This window comes from Mus musculus, chromosome 17, assembly GCF_000001635.26.
Source record: "Mus musculus strain C57BL/6J chromosome 17, GRCm38.p6 C57BL/6J".
Taxonomy (NCBI): domain Eukaryota; kingdom Metazoa; phylum Chordata; class Mammalia; order Rodentia; family Muridae; genus Mus; species Mus musculus.
Window position 1 is genome coordinate 3,247,379 of NC_000083.6, and position 15,830 is coordinate 3,263,208.

General features: G+C 45.6%; 1 long non-coding RNA gene across 1 annotated transcript in view; it reads right to left on the reverse strand.

Annotated features, from left to right (window-relative positions):
• Positions 1-6,241: 6,241 nt before the first annotated feature.
• The window catches only part of Gm34035, a 29,690-nt gene continuing 20,101 nt past the window's right edge, over positions 6,242-15,830 (reverse strand). The window contains exon 5 of the long non-coding RNA XR_001782146.2: positions 6,242-6,939. This is a non-coding gene — a long non-coding RNA (predicted gene, 34035). The remainder of the gene's footprint in view (positions 6,940-15,830) is intronic.

Below are 15,830 nucleotides of genomic sequence, written 5' to 3' on the forward strand. Positions count from 1 at the left end.
TGCCTGGTCTCAGTCATCTGTCTTGTTCTCTTCGCTAGTCGTGAGCTCACAGTGATTGTGTATTGAGGAAAGAAGGGCACGGTTTATAGCAGGGCATCAGTAAGTTTATAGCTGGGGCTCAGCGTCCTGGCGATTCCCAACCCTCCACTCCTGGGTAGAGCGAGGGGGAAAACATAGGCTATCCAGTGGACTGTAAAGCCTAAGCAAGAAATACTTTTTATCGTAAGTGTATCCTGTGCAGTATTTGGGGCAAACTTATGCTAATAGTAATTAACCATGAATTTCTAGTTGGCAAATTTGACTGAATTCCCTGGTATTTGGTGACTGGACTTAGGGTTAGGAGTTTGAGCAATCTCAACAGCGTTCGTAAAAGGAAACTTTCCATCAGCCTTGTACCTGGTGTATAGTACTGCTGACTGGAACCAGGTCTCATCTGGGAACCCCTCTCTGACTGATCGGTACACCTCTTAGGCCCTCTTTCTCTGCGGTCAAGAAAGCACACCAGATATGAGAAGGACTGCTACAGAGTCCTTTCGGAGTTATTGTGTGGAATAGATGTGCAGTGTAGACTTTATTGTTGTAGCTGAACTCAACAAATAACTCAAGACCCCTCCCAGCTATGGGCTACCTCGAAGGGCGGATTCACTTTGAGGTTGGACATGCATAGCCTAGAATTTAAAATAAGAGGATAGAGTGGGCAAGAGGATTTTTTTCTTTTAAATTGAAATCTGGGCTGTTTTATCGGGAAGGGGGGAAAAAAGTCCAAAAGGGGCCTTTCTGGCTGGGTCAAAACTGCCTGGCTCCTGGGGAAACACCCTGATGATATTTGTGAGTAGTGGCTCTGTAGCAGTTACAGTGGAACAAGGTGAGGGCAAAGTGAATTCCATCTCTGGCCGGCCGCTTAAGTAGCACTACTGAAAGCTAATTGAAGATACAGCCATGTAGGTGAACAGTGGGCAGGTGTCTCCATAGTCCACTGTCACTGCTGGATTACCTGTTGTTTCTTAATTATAAAAATTGTCCATGCCAATTAAGAAGTACCAGAGATGTTAGTAGCCTGCAACACATTTGGGATAAACCAAAAATAGAGAATAACTCATGGGGATAATTACTAAATGATTACCTTGAAATAGGGGGTAAGGATTTGATTATTTTTTTAAAAAGACTCAACATACAGCCAAAGCTAAACTCTTGTCTCAGCCTTCCTTTCTCTCCTTCAGATAAGAAAGAAGCCAGTAGACATGGTGTTTATTTGCATCCTTTGGTCCACACAAGCACTCACCATCTATGGATGTGATCCTTAAAGAAGTGTCCGTGTTAGGTATAATACAAACCACGCAGAGGCAAGTGACTACAGAGTTCCTGTCCCTGTGAACTCTGTAGCTATGCCCATTACTGCTAGGGATGGGACACTTCTCCCTAGTCATCACCACGGGAGCTGACTCCTTGAGTCCCTGCTAGGTGTCTGTGTAAGTCCAGCTACCACACTAATTGTAGACACGTTCCCCAAACCACCCTGTTAGGTCTCCTAGGAAGAATTCCAAAGAGTGAGCTCCGTAAACGGGGATAAATCTAGCTTGTCACCATTCCAAAAGTTTTGACACCTTTTTTTTTTGGAGGTTGGCGGGGAGGCAACGAGAAATACTGGAGCTGATTTCCTCAGTTGAGCTGCTTCCCTGGCGGCTCAGACCAGCAGTTATTCATGGGTGCCAAGAAGCCCTTTGTTGATCAGGCTCACACTATATCCTGGCAGAATATATAGTTCCCTCCCACTCAATCTACAATCTGAAGACTAGTCCCATCTGGGGCTTATCACCCCTTGGAGTCCCTTGGGGGATGAACAGCTCTCTTTTTGAAATGTCACAGGAAAGTTTAGCTCCATCTGCTACCCACAGTATGAACTGGGACACAAGAAACCTACAGTCATATATGTTCCTGGGCTGGGGCTCAGGGATGGCTATCTAAGGTCTAGAGAATAGCTGCAGCCAGGCACCTGCTGCAGTCTGGATCCAGCTCACACAAAACAGTCCAGGTCTCCTCTCTGCCCCTCCTCCCTGCTGGCTTAACAAAGGCTCACAAACCCCTCAGTTATTTAAGGAAACGGGGTTCGTGTTTACAGGGAGCATCAGAAGAACAGGGAGCATTTCCCCTGGGACTTCGGATGGTTCGGTGCCAAGTGGCTGGAGTGGGGAGTAACCGTTTCTTCTGAAGATATAAAAAAGGAAGACAGAGTTTTATTCCGTTGTAAATTCATAAACCGGCTATATTTCAAAACATAACCTTCTGGCCCTATAAAACTCTTTAACAAAGAGTTTACAATCAGGTTGTCCTGAGACCTGCTGGGATTTTATTGTTCTCCTCTGTCCTGTGCCCTCGCCAAGGCACTTAAGCCAAGAATACCCCACCCTAAGCTTTGCCTGCCCCATAGCCCTCTCCCATGGCAGTGCCGGGTAAGGTGTCAGCCTTCCACGGATTCCCAAGGACCAGCTTTCCAACTGAGTTCAGATGCAGAAGGCTGTATTTATCACCTAAGTCTCCAGCTTGCTATGGCTGTTCCTTTCTCAGTGTACTGTAACCCACCAAAGGGAAGGGAAAGCCTAAAGAGGAAGAGAAGTCATTTGCTGGCATTTTTTTCTAACCTCTTTGATCTCATTTATAGGTGGATCAAACTTTCCGGCAGGCAGTACACATTGTGACTTCAGCAAGGGCTTCTTCCCTGAGGAAACTTTGTCACACACACACACACACACACACACACACACACACCACTGAGTCTAATACTCCCACAGGGATTCAGTCACACACACAAAAGAAAAGACAGCAAGCACCTTGAATGAAAGTCAGTCATCAGGTCTATTTGAGAAAATGTCCCCTTGAGTTCACAAGAAACGGAGGCTTCCCTGTGGATCTCTGGGGTTCTGTGAATGTGGACAGGTGTGGGTGTGGAAGCATGTATATGCCTGAATGTGGAAGCCCTCTGGGCACTGGCCTTTTTTGTTGTTGAGTCATGGTGCTGTCTTTGTCTAGAACTCACCAAGTAGACCAGGCTGGCTGGCCAGGGAGCACCAGAGACCCACATGTCCTCATCATGCCCTCAGCTCTGACATTACAGGCATCTGCCACTGTGCCTAGCTCTTCTGACATGGGTTCGATTAACCTGGAAGTAGATTACACTTACGTTAGATCCCAGTTTGAACAGATTCACTGATGCTGATCTTTCTGGTGTGCTCAGAACCCAGTAGACTGTATAATGTCAGACCAGAGGCTTTCAAAATTCTACCTTGGAAGCTGTGGAGCAAGAGGGTACAGGTTGTCCTTGGAGTCTAGGCATGCCCACCTTCTACCCAAGCTGTTCAGCACACATCTAACACCTTGAATTCTCCCGAGCTTTAAAACCAGGCTCAAACTGCAAACTGGTGCTTGCGTACTGTGCATCACTGACTGTGACATTTATGGCCACAACTTCTGTAAGCTGCCTCATGGCGTATAATCATATATAATTTTGCCGGGGCTCAAATGAAGACAGCATTGACGGCAGAGTGGGTGGGTGGCAGTATACCTCACAGCTGGCTGAGTCAGCCCTCTTGACCGCCATCACTGTGCAGCCTCATCATGACTGCCATCACCCAAGCTATCCACACAGCCTTTCCTTATTCCCCATTGCCTGTCTATTTTAGTGGGAGAACTACGCTATCATCTAGTGGGATTTGCCATTTGAGATCTGCTAGTATATAAGATATGCCCACCCGCAAGTCTCGCTGGTACCCTGAGATGGGGCTTCATAGCTCAATGGTGGCTGTTCTGGTTTTGACTGTCCCCAGGGTCACTTTTCCCCTGGTCATCTAAGGAAACTAAGTGGCCTGTCATTCCCTGAACTAAGATGTCAATTCACTATCAATAATTCGGTTTGCAAATTAGTTTCTGCAGCCATTAAAAAGCAGTAGCACCTGTGCCTGTGATTGGCTGCGTTGGCTCTGCAGCTAAGCTGTGGCGACAGCTGGGGAAGCAGATGGACTTTGCTTCTTGAAAACTGGATATATAGGAAACCCTGAAGCCTGTAAGAATGGATAACTGTTCACTTTTCAAAAGGCTCCTTTTCCGAGAGGGAGGGAGAGGGAGGGGGAGAGGGGGAGAGAGGGGGAAGAGGGAGACAGAGACAGAGAAACAGAGAGAGAGAGAAAGAGACAGAGAGAGAGAATTAACAGTAGGATTTTTAAAAATGCTGGTGGCTCCTTCCAGTACACTAAAGACTTCATTATTGCCTTGCTTTCCATAGTATTCATTATGTGTAAGAATGACGTGCCTACAGCACTATACCTTTTAAAGTTAACTTTTAATATTGCTAGAATTTTTTTAATTGATTGGTTCATTCATTTGAAGGAATACTGACTGTCTTCACTCTGGCTTGGCATAGAAGAGCACATCCCACTTAAATGATTATTTAAACCCATGTTTGGAAAAGAGAGTCGTGCCATGCAACCCCTGTACAATGATCGATCCACTATTGGAAACCCAAGTCAAGTGGCAGGAGCTGTTGCTCAGTGGCAGTGTTTCCCAGGCCTATGCGAGGTTCTGGGTTCAATCCCCAGTACCAAGGGTGGTAGGGGCTACTGGAAGGGAGGGAGACAAACATGAGCTTTGAACCCATGTCTGGGGAAGACCCATCTCAAGCTTCTGTAGGTCGCATGCATTAATACTTAACTTCTTCAGCTTCCAGTTTTGCTCGGCACACAAGGTGATTCTGCGGCCTATGGAACGGAGGCCACAGTCTCAAGCAGTAATTAGCAGGTAGACTTTAGTCTTCCTGGGTGGCTAGCATTACCTCACCAGCATTGAGTCCTGCACTGGTCATTTATTGGGTGTCCATTGAACCCTAAGACCTAAGGAAAGTGAGTTCATGCCTGTGCTTTGCTCTCATAAGCCCGGCAGCCTCAACACCCATCTTGCAGACCTAGAAGTCTGTTGTGTGGTAGCAAAACAATGCCTCAGCCTGCCCTGCGTTCTCTCTGCTAGTATTTCCTCTCCCAGCGTTCAACCTCAGGGTTGAGGGCATCAGAATGCAGAATGGCCACACTGCATATGGCTCTGCTGGGCTGTAGCTTTGTATGAGCGCATAACAGAGACTCTCTAGCTCTGCTGAGCCTCAGCAGAGACGAACACTGTTTTGTTTTACCTTTCCTTTAGCACAGGTGTATTTATAACAACCTGTGTCTGGCCATTCCCTCCTTTGAGGAGAATGCTCCAGAGAGACAGGGGTAGCATTTGGGAGGTGGGAGACGAGGGAGAAGGCTTGGTTTGGGGTCGGAGACAGGGCATGATAGCACGTTGGCAATACAGTCACTGTTGCCTAGGTCCCGAGCAAGGCGAGGCTGCTCCTTCTGAGTAGGTGATGTGGGCAGAGACCTGGGAGCTGGGGACTGGGCGCCATTACCCTCTGAGGAAGGTTTTACAGCAGAGACAGTTACTCAGTGGGGTGTTGGCTGACCAAGTTCTCCCAAGGGAGAAATAGGAAGTGGGAATACATATCCTAGACCGAGGCTGTGTAAAGCCTTGGCCTTGAGGTTCACTCCATGGCTCTCCTTGTTGGCCTCTTGTCTACAAGGCTGCTTGAGAAAGTGGCTGGCAAAAAAGAAAGAATGGCCAGCCTTCTTACAGTACCCTCTTGAAGGGACACTTCCCACATAACCTTTCTCTTGATGCTCACAGCGGCTGAGGAGTCTACTCAGAGGCTGTACATCTTAAAGAAAGAAAGGAAAGAAAAAGAAAGAAAGAAAGAAAGAAAGAAAGAAAGAAGGAAGGAAGGAAGGAAGGAAGGAAGGAAGGAAGGAAGGAAGGAAGGAAGGAAGGAAGACAGCATGCTTGCCCGGGTATCTGGCTCCACAGTTCATGTTCCCTGCCACCTGTCTGTGGATGAGCTAGCTGGGGGGACTCTGGCAGGCCCCAAATGCGGACCCCAGCTTCTTCCTAGTAGCACACGCTATTACAGTATTCATGGAAACCACTCAATCCATTATAGTCCAAGAAGCCTATCTAGATGAAGCATTTATACTTAATGGCTTAACTTTTCAGGATTTGTAATATTTGAGTGTTTTTTTTTTAATTAAATGAATAAGAGGCATTGAGGGACCGAGAACTCGGGGATCACATAGTCTCTCAATGTTTGTGTGCCCTGGGGAAGTTGGGATCTCCAGTTTCTATGGGTTAAATGATTCCTGAGGTCTGTGCTGATTTGACTTCTTTCCTAGTGTAGATTTAAGTGGCTATTTTGGGCTTAGTGACTACCCTTGAGTACTAGCAGTATGTGCAATACCTGTGTGGATCTCAGGGGGGCAGTGTGACCTCAGTTGAACAGAGGAGCCCTGGGTGTTTCCCAATGTAGAAGAAACCTCCTCACTAGGCAGTGGATGCTGTTGATATTGTTACTATACTTATCCTTGGTATTTGGAAAGATAGGACTTCTTATTCTTCCAGTCTAGTGGGATAAAGCTCCATGCATTCTAAAGTAGGTTTTTAACTATCCAACAACAAAACAGAAAATCGCCAGAGCGCATCTGCACGGACTGGCAATCCCAGTTCTGCGCCAGGCATCATGAGCCCATATGGGCTGCCAGCCGGGGTAGATGGGGGCCTGGCATCTGTGAATAACTCTGGCACTTCCCTTCCCACGTGTTAGGCCAGGCTGGCTGGGCCTAGGTCTGAGCATCTTTTGGGAAACAGCACATCATACCAAAGTGCGCACGCATCACCTTCTTGCGGTCCTCTGGTTGCTGACCCAGGATCTTTGGTGCTGGAGCAAACTTCTCGAATACTGTTTTTCTTTCCTCCTGGCTTCTTAATTGCATGCTCTCATCTTTGGTGGAAAGCAGAGGATAGAGGCAGTATGGGTTTCTGGTCCGAACCTTTGCTGGCTGGCGGCAGCTCTGGTAAGGAATGCATATACTGGGAGGGAAAGAGTTACAAAGAGGTCAAAGGGCTCTCTGTGGGCTTTGTCTCCTCATAGGATTCCCTCTGACCTCTCTCATCATGGCTATAACTCAGAAATGACTCTGAGGCTATACACAGTTACAGCCTGCCAATAGAGCCATCAGTTAAGACAGAAAAACCAACCAGACCACAGGATCCTCCCATGAGTGAAACCCTTCTGTTTCTCCATGCTGTTGGTCCCCTCCACCCTCCACCCCCTGAGTCATGTCCCTAAGGTGGGGTGTATCTTTGCTAGGTTCTTTCTCTTCTGCCCGGTATCTTTGACCTGGGGACCTGGCCACCTAGCCACTGTCCCTACCGCTGGACATGTGTAATTAATGGAGGGTACAGTGGGCATGGGAGCAGCTGAGCCTCCTTGTGGCTCTCAGCACGCATGAATCACGGCATCTGGTGGCAGTGCCACTTCCATGCATCGTCAGGGGAATGGACCTTGATAGGAAAGGCACAAAATTAAGGGGCCAGACATGCTTAGCCCAAGATTCAGTCCCTAACGCTGTCGAGGTGTATCCTCTTGTCTTGGTTATTTGACGTCAAAGAACCTGTTTGCTCCTCTGATATGAGGGGGTCCTGACTATTGCTCCCTCCAGGTCTGTTTAGGAAGACACTGAAGACTCCTCAACATCCGTTCTCCATCAAGCTGTACCAGAGTATGAAGCACATTCCTCTCCACTAGCCTTTACTGCAGAAGGATGGTAGCTGAGCTAACCTGCTTCTTCTCAGATTTCTTTCTTCTTTTTTTAATTATATTTTTATTAGATATTTTCTTTATTTACATTTCAAATGCTATCCCGAAAGTTCCCTATACCCTCCCCTCGCCCTGCTCCCCTACCCACCCACTCCCACTTCTTGGCCCTGGCATTCCCCTGTACTGGGGCATATAAAAATTTGCAAGACCTAGGGGCCTGTCTTCCCAATGATGGCCGACTAGGCCATCTTTTGCTACATATGCAGCTAGAGACATGAGCTCTGGGGGTACCGGTTAGTTCAGATTGTTGTTCCAACTATAGGGTTGCAGACCCCTTCAGCTCCTTGGGTACTTTCTCTAGCTTCTCCATTGGGGGCCCCGTGATCCATCTTATTGATGACTGTGAGCATCCACTTCTGTATTTTCCAGGCACTGGCATAGCCTCACACGAGACAGCTATATCAGGGCCCTTTCAGCAAAATCTTGCTGGCATATGCAATAGTGTCTGGGTTTGGTGGCTGATTATGGGATAGATCCCAGGTGTGGTAGTCTCTGGATGGTCCATCCTTTCATCTTAGCTCCAAACTTTGTCTCTGTAACTCCTTTCGTGGGTATTTTGTTCCCTGTTCTAAGGAGGAATGAAGTATCCACACGTTGGTCTTCCTTCTTCTTGATTTTCTTGTGTTTTGAAATTGTATCTTGGGTATTCTAGGTTTGTGGGCTAATATCCACTTATCAGTAAGTACATATCATGTGAGTTCTTTTGTGATTGGGTTACCTCACTCAGGATGATATCCTCCAGATACATCCATTTGCCCAAGAATTTCATAAATTCATTGTTTTTAATAGCTGAGTAGTACTCCATTGTGTAAATGTACCTCATTTTCTGTATCTATTCCTCTGTTGAGGGACATCTGGGTTCTTTCCAGCTTCTGGCTATTATAAATAAGGCTGCTATGAACACAGTGGAGCATGTGTCCTTATTACCAGTTGGAACATCTTCTGGGTATATGCCCAGGAGAGGTATTGCTGGATCTTCCGGTAGTACTATGTCCAATGTTCTGAGGAACCGCCAGACTGACTTCTAGAGTGGTTCAGATTTATTTCTAAGAATAGGTATATCTGTGATCCCTAGTTCTGGTCCATGTTCTTTATTTACTGTGAAATTATAGGTGATGTCTTGGTGAGTCGTGAGCCACCCTGGTAACATGAAGAAAAACCCCTGATCGTGTGAAATTTAATTTCTTCACAGAATCTCATCGTGAGCCAAGCTATTAATGTAATGGGAAGACACTGCTATTTTGAATGCCCGCAGCTGTGGCTTTCTGAAGCAGCCAGGGTTTCCTGGTTTGGACAGTCTGGGGTTGTTTTGTTTTGTTTCATTTTGTTTTCTTGTTTTCTTTGTTCTCAGTCTTCCTGCCTCAGCCTTCTGGGTGCTGGGATTACAGATATGCATCAGCACACCCAGGAGAGTTTCCTTTTTTGTGGCCTGGCTTCAGGCATAGCTGCTCCTGTTGGATTTGATACCCACAGGGCTGCAGAGATTCTGTGTGGCGGTCCATGGCACACACAGAGGGGGTACACAATAGAGGACGCTGAGGCTGTATGATTAAAGCATCAGAGCTTGGAGCTGTGGCTCAGCCTTCCCCTCTGGGATGCTGGGCAAAGGCGTGTCTGGCATCTGTGGAGATCTCTCTTTCAGAGTATTCTTCGTCAAGCCGGTTATCTACTCGCGCTAACACTGTTAGCAGAGGTATGCAGAAGAGATGAGTAGCCATCCTGCCAGTATTCGGTGCTAAGAAGAGAAAACTAGCCTGGAAAGGAGAACCCTTGGTTGCCACCCCAGTCTAAGGCTCAATTTGTCTAATGCTGAGCCAGCCTCTAGTTCAATCCCAACTTGGCTGCCTCAGGGAAGCTGGGTTCCCTGTTGTAAGAGCCAGCAAACTCTTACATGGGAGCTGGCTTCAGAAAGCAAGCACTATGCCATAAAACCTCTTGGCCCACCATCTGCACGCCTCCCGTTCCTCGCATTTTATTTAATTTTCATTTTGCTTGATTTTTTTAAAAATTTTTTTTATTTTTTGGTTTGGAAAGGTCATATAGCAAAAGATATGAAAATGGACAGGAGAATTCCAGAATTTTCACTCATATAGCTTAGCCATACTATCATTTGTGAAGTTTTTATTTCCTTATGCTAGCATATATGTTGAGGCTTCTCTGAATTAAGCTCCTTCTCAATGCAAAGATAGCACGCATGGGTTGAGTTGTAAGCCTATCCATCAGCAAAGGTTGACATGGGCAGACCAGGCTGTGCTCTGTAGGGATTTGTAGACAGAAATATGTGGACACATTAGAAGTTAGCCTTGGATAGCCACCTTAGGCATATGATTTAGGTCAATATACTTTCAGTACCTATGTGAAGGGATTAGGGTACAGTAATGGCACGGACTGTGTCAGTCCTTGGTACAGGTGATCTTGGAGCCTAGCTCTGCTGACTTTTGGGAAGGTCTGCCTCCTGACTATTTCTGCTCTACTGGAAGAAAACATAGCAGTTCTGGGCACAGAAAATCATCAAGCATCAAGGCGTTTTCATTGGTGTTGACACCATCTCTTCTTGGGGGAATAATAATAAAAAATAGGAAAGTGATTCCATTTACCAGTGATGACGTTATTGTTCCTTTTGTCAACAGGCAAGATGATGAATGAAGTCCTGGCAGCTTCCAGTGTCCCAGGCCTTGTAGAAATAAGTGAGACAGACGTGCTTCAAAGTTCTAATGAGCGTCACACCGGAAGCATTAAAAGGAGCCCCGCCGTTGCCTGTTGAGAAGGCTCTGTGCTCTCAGGCGCGGTTTCTGATTGAATGCAGAGGTCACACGCATGCCTCCCTGTATTACCTGTCGGAGCAGGTTTAATTTTATAAATTCTAGACACAAACTCTATGAGTTTCTAGTTCATAGTTGTTCTTTTTGAGGATCCACTCAGACGAACAGTATTACATCCATAAGAGATACGCGCTCCCACTGCCCACAACTAGTTGAGGAATCACTGGCGACATATTCCATCAGTAGCATCGTCCAGTGCATGATGGGACAGACAGAGGGCGAGGAAATCCTCCCCCGGAGACTCGTACAGATGACCAGACCCATAGTGTTACTACACCAGCGATTTTTTTTCTTTTTTCCCTCGAACACAGTAGCTTACTACTGAAAAGCCATGTACAAAAAAAAAAAAAAAAAAAAAAAAAAAAAAAAAAGCCTGGCTGTGGCTTCAGCCCATTGTTATTCCTTCCTTCCTTGTACACTCAAAAACTGAAAGTTGTTCAGAGTCTCATTTTTAAAAAAAAAAAAAAATCCTTTGTAATGCATCTTTGAGAAAAATCCAGGGTTCAGCGCACCACCATGAACCCTTTGCTCCAGCCTTGTCCTGTCATTGCAAACAGCAGGCATGCTGGCCGAGAGGAGAAGCCCTGTGGGAGAGGAGGGGAGACTGATAATCAGGCCTACTGCATGGTAGTTTACCTCACTTCATGAATCGTTTCCCAGGAGCTTCTAACCGAAGCAGAGATGGTGACAGTCAGCTACAGGACACCAGACCTGATTTCTGTCTTTGACATCTACCAGTTTTCACATGATACCTGGGGGAGGGGGACTCCAAAAATTCTAATGTGAGCACCATTTATTATACCCTAGAAGAATATTTTTAATCATTCTTTTGCTTGTTTTGTAAAAAAAAAAAAGTATTAAAGTGCTTGGAATTCTTTAACTGTGGTCCCTTGGAATGTAATCAACAAAAATTCTAACCTCCAACAGTCTGATCTCACTTTGGACATTCATAATAAAAGCTGAAACTCATTTTGGTTGCAAGTCCTTTCTTTTGCCGTGTTGGGTCCGTAAGCCGCAATTTACCTTTGCCAGGTGCCCCTGCCGTCTGCACTGGTGTCTTGGCTATACAAAGATGCATTCATCTTTCAAGCCCCTCCCCCACCCCACTCCACCCCTATTTTTTTTTTTTGCTGGATGAGTGACAGTTTCCAAATTGAACAGCCGCTCTTCTGTGATTTCTGTGAAGACCCAGAGTTCTCTGGATGCAAAGGTCTTTTTGAATATGCATTGCAACGTGGGTTAAAGTTATCTCCCAAGGACTGTAGCAAGACTCTCTTTTGAGTTTCTACTTACATTTCCTATTACATGAATGCTAACGTGATTACAATCCATCTTGGCTGTGCTGCAGTTTCTGCTAATTAGCTGGAAACTGGAAGAGACTATGGCTGATACAGTGACATGGCATCTTTGTTTCGCTCTCCAGCAGGGTGGGGTGTCGCTTTATGTATCCAAGCATACTGAAGTTAAGAAAGAAAACAGCTCCCCAAAAGTCCAAACATGCCAGTCTTCTGAAGAATGTGTACATCTTGCTTGGCACTCTTACTAAATCTGCTATGGTTTTCTGTATTTGTAACTAGTCCTGCAATGGGCAGCTACCTCCCAGGACCTAACCCTTCTCCAATAAAAGAAATAACACAGATTTGGGGTTTATCAGGGTATTCTAGTGCATATATGAACAAACGATTTGAGAACTTTGGGGACTGGGAAGATGGCTCACTCAGGAAGTGGTGGCAACACAAGCCAACGGACTTGAGTTTGGTACTCAGCATCTGTGTAAAAAGCCATGGGTGGGGTGATGCGTGCTTGTATCTCAGTGCTGGTAAGATAGAGACAGGGAGACCGCTGGTGTCTGTGGGCCAATGAGCCTAGTCAGTAAGTCAGAATCCTAGTAAGAGACCATGTTTCAAAAAATATGGTGGACAGTACCCCCTCTCCATCAAGGAACAACAGCCCAGGTTATCTATGGCTTTCACACACAAACTGATTAACCATCTATAGCAGTAGGTCCCGGTTCTTCCTCCCGGCCTCATGCTCACAGAAATAAGACTCAGACTCAAAATATATTTACAAATAACTTGGGCTTATAGGTAGGCTCTATTCTGACTAGATCATAACTTAGATAACCTGGTTTGGTTTGGTTTGGTTTGGTTTGGTTGGTTGGTTGGTTGGTTGTTTTTTTGTTTGTTTTGGGGGTATTTTTTGTTGTTGTTGTTGTTGGTTTTTTTGTTTGTTTGGTTTGGTTTTTCAAGGCAGGGTTTCTCTGTATAGCCCTGGCTGTCCTGGAATTCAATCAGTAGACCAGACTGGCCTTGAACTCAGAAATCCGCCTGCCTCTGCCTCCCAAGTGTTAGGATTAAAGGCACACACCACCACTGCCCTACCAATCCATTTATTTGAACTTACATCCTACCATATGGCTGGTTACCTATGCTCAGGTACCATTTGTCTGTCTCATCACATCTTTCTGGGCAAATCTTCCTGGCTCTATCTCAGAATTCTCTCTCCTCCCAGATGTCCCACCTCCTATTTGCTCCCTAAGCCATAGGCCATCAGATTTACTACTGACAGGTGCCACATCCATACAGACATAAGATAGTCACTCTACAACCATCTTTTTGCTAACAGACATGGGATGTTACCATGTTTCCCAGGCTGGCAACTCCTGTCTTAAACTCCTGGGCAATCCTATTCTACTTTACTAGAGTCTCAGGTAGCTGGAGCAATAGAAGCCTACCATCATGACCTTTGATTGTTAGATCTTTAAACTGGGGGAAACAGAGCAGGTCCTGAAAGTTTCCTTCATAGGGAATGATAGGACAAAGTAGAATTGTAAAGGACTTGAAACTGAACACATTACTTCAAAAGCCACGCCCATAGGCAGTCAGTACTTAGCTGGAGATGCTTTTCTGAAGGTTATGTGCACCGAAGGATCACCTATGGGAAGAGCTGCCTTTTAAACATCTAAGGACAACCCTCTTAATGTCAGAGGTTGGTGATATCACGGCTGGTTGATCTCAGAAAGCTCCACTTCCTACCAGCATTCGACCAGTCCTCTGCGGTCACCGTGATGTTTCCCACACGCTACCCTACCCTGCACTCAGCAGCACAGGAAGCCTTTCACAGGTCCTCCTTCTGGAGAGACTTCAAAGCTTGTCTGTTTTTTAAAACCAGCTTTGGGTGTCTCTGACATGCTGAAACTACTGGGCAATGGCCTCCGCGTGGGCTGCTTGGTTTTGTAAGAGCCAGCGTCTCGCCTGAGTTCTGGGTTGGTGATTTTATTCAGATGAGGGGAATGGTCTGAAGCAGTTTCTTTGGTTAATCAGTCCTTCATAGGATAAGGGAAAAAAAAAAAAACCTAGAAACAACAATAACAGAAAGCACACTGTTTCAGAACGGCCTCCCCAAAGGAACTGCACATAGATGCATTCAACTCATTTGTGCTGTAAGCGGTTAAGTGGGTCACCAGGTTCTGTGCTGCAGAAGGTGGGCTCCTGCTTACTGCTAGTGACTTCCAGAAGTCTGCAATTTCTGCATCCATTTATTAAAGTTGGGGACACTCCATACACTCACGGTGGCTCCAGCTCCAATTCTTTTCTTTTTTTTTTTTTTTAAGATTTATTTATTTATTATATGTAAGTCACTGTAGCTGTCTTCAGACACACCAGAAGAGGGAGTCAGATCTCATTAGGGATGGTTGTAAGCCACCATGTGGTTGCTGGGATTTGAACTCAGGACCTTCGGAAGAGCAGTCGGGTGCTCTTACCTGCTGAGCCATCTCTCCAGCCCCCTCCAATTATTTTCTAGGCTGCACACTCTTTTGGAGGGCTCCCTGTGATCCCAGAGGGTCACTGGTTAGCCTGTCTCAGGTTTCCTTAGGCCTTCGTCACTGCACCTTTTAGTGTCTGTGAGAATGTTGGGTCTAGCTGGTCCTCTTCTATCTGTTGAGGTACACACTTCCTTCACAGTACTGTCCCCATTGAAACGACTGGAATCATGAGTTATATGGAAGCAAGATGAGGCCCATTGCCACACACACTTATGTCAAAGCAAGAGTAAATACCCTTCATGCAGAAGGATACAAGTAGATTAAATGCCTATTAATATGATTTAGTAAAAATCATGAGCTATAAAAAATTAAAATGCATTTTGTCAGCTTAAAAACTTATGCAATTTCAAGTGCTATGCTCTGATACAGCTTCTAAAGACAGCTTTCATAAGATTAACTCAAATGTTAAACTTCCCTGAACTATCCACAGTTGTAGAAGGAAGTGTAGTTTTCAGACGCCTAGGACTGTCAGCGTACACAGTTAAGAAAACAAATTCTGAACGTGCTTGCTACAGTTATGCTCTGCTGATCTCTGGTGGGGAAAATAGCATTGAATAGAAAGGAGTGACAGTCAGACCTGTGTTTTAAACTTTGTGGAGTCTAAACTAAATCTCTATCTAGTGGATCACGATTTAAAACTCCCCTCCCCCCTCCCCTCCCAATGTCAAGCAGGCTAGGTCACAAATGGGTCAGGTCTCTGCCGCTTAGCATTGGATTGCCTCTTTGTACTGTCGGGGGAATTTTTTTTTACTAGGGAAAATGTAGCAATTTTTATCCCAAATGGCCATGTTATCGGGAGTTTTGTTTTTTGTCCATGTGGAATTAAGTACACATACATAGAAAAGGTCATAGAAAAGCAAAAGGCCTAAAGGTGAACCCTGATGGGGGCTGCTGAGAGAGCAGAGGAGCTCAGAGGCCTGCCCTGGCTTCTTCAGCATATGTGGCCAAGTCTCTCTATAACAAAGCTGCCAAGGCCCGCTGGTGCCCGCCCTGTGGTAGGACTTTGAGGAGAATGTTGCAAAGATAGGTGTCACCAGACACCAGTTCATCCAGCAATCACTAAGAGCTCAGTATGATGCCTGAGATCAAAGATGAAACCCCGGTACAGATCGCCATCCAGCCTCGTAGGATCCTCACACCAAAAAGGAATACAGGAAGTGTTGTGCAAGAGAGACTCACAGAGGCAGGTCCAAATTAGTAGTAATAATGAGAATTAAAACAGTTCTATATAATAGTTGATAAATGCTTTTTGCTCTGCCTTAGGCAACAGCAAGATTATTGTTTTATTTAGATTCCAAACCATTGGGATCTGGCTTATAACAGTGAGCCTTTTCTTTGTAAAGTGTAGACTTTCCAATGACTTGTCTGATTTCGGTGTCCTACAAGCAAAGATCCTTATAGCACGTGGGCATTCAGATGAAAAGACCTAACTTTGAAGATGCACCATCTCTCC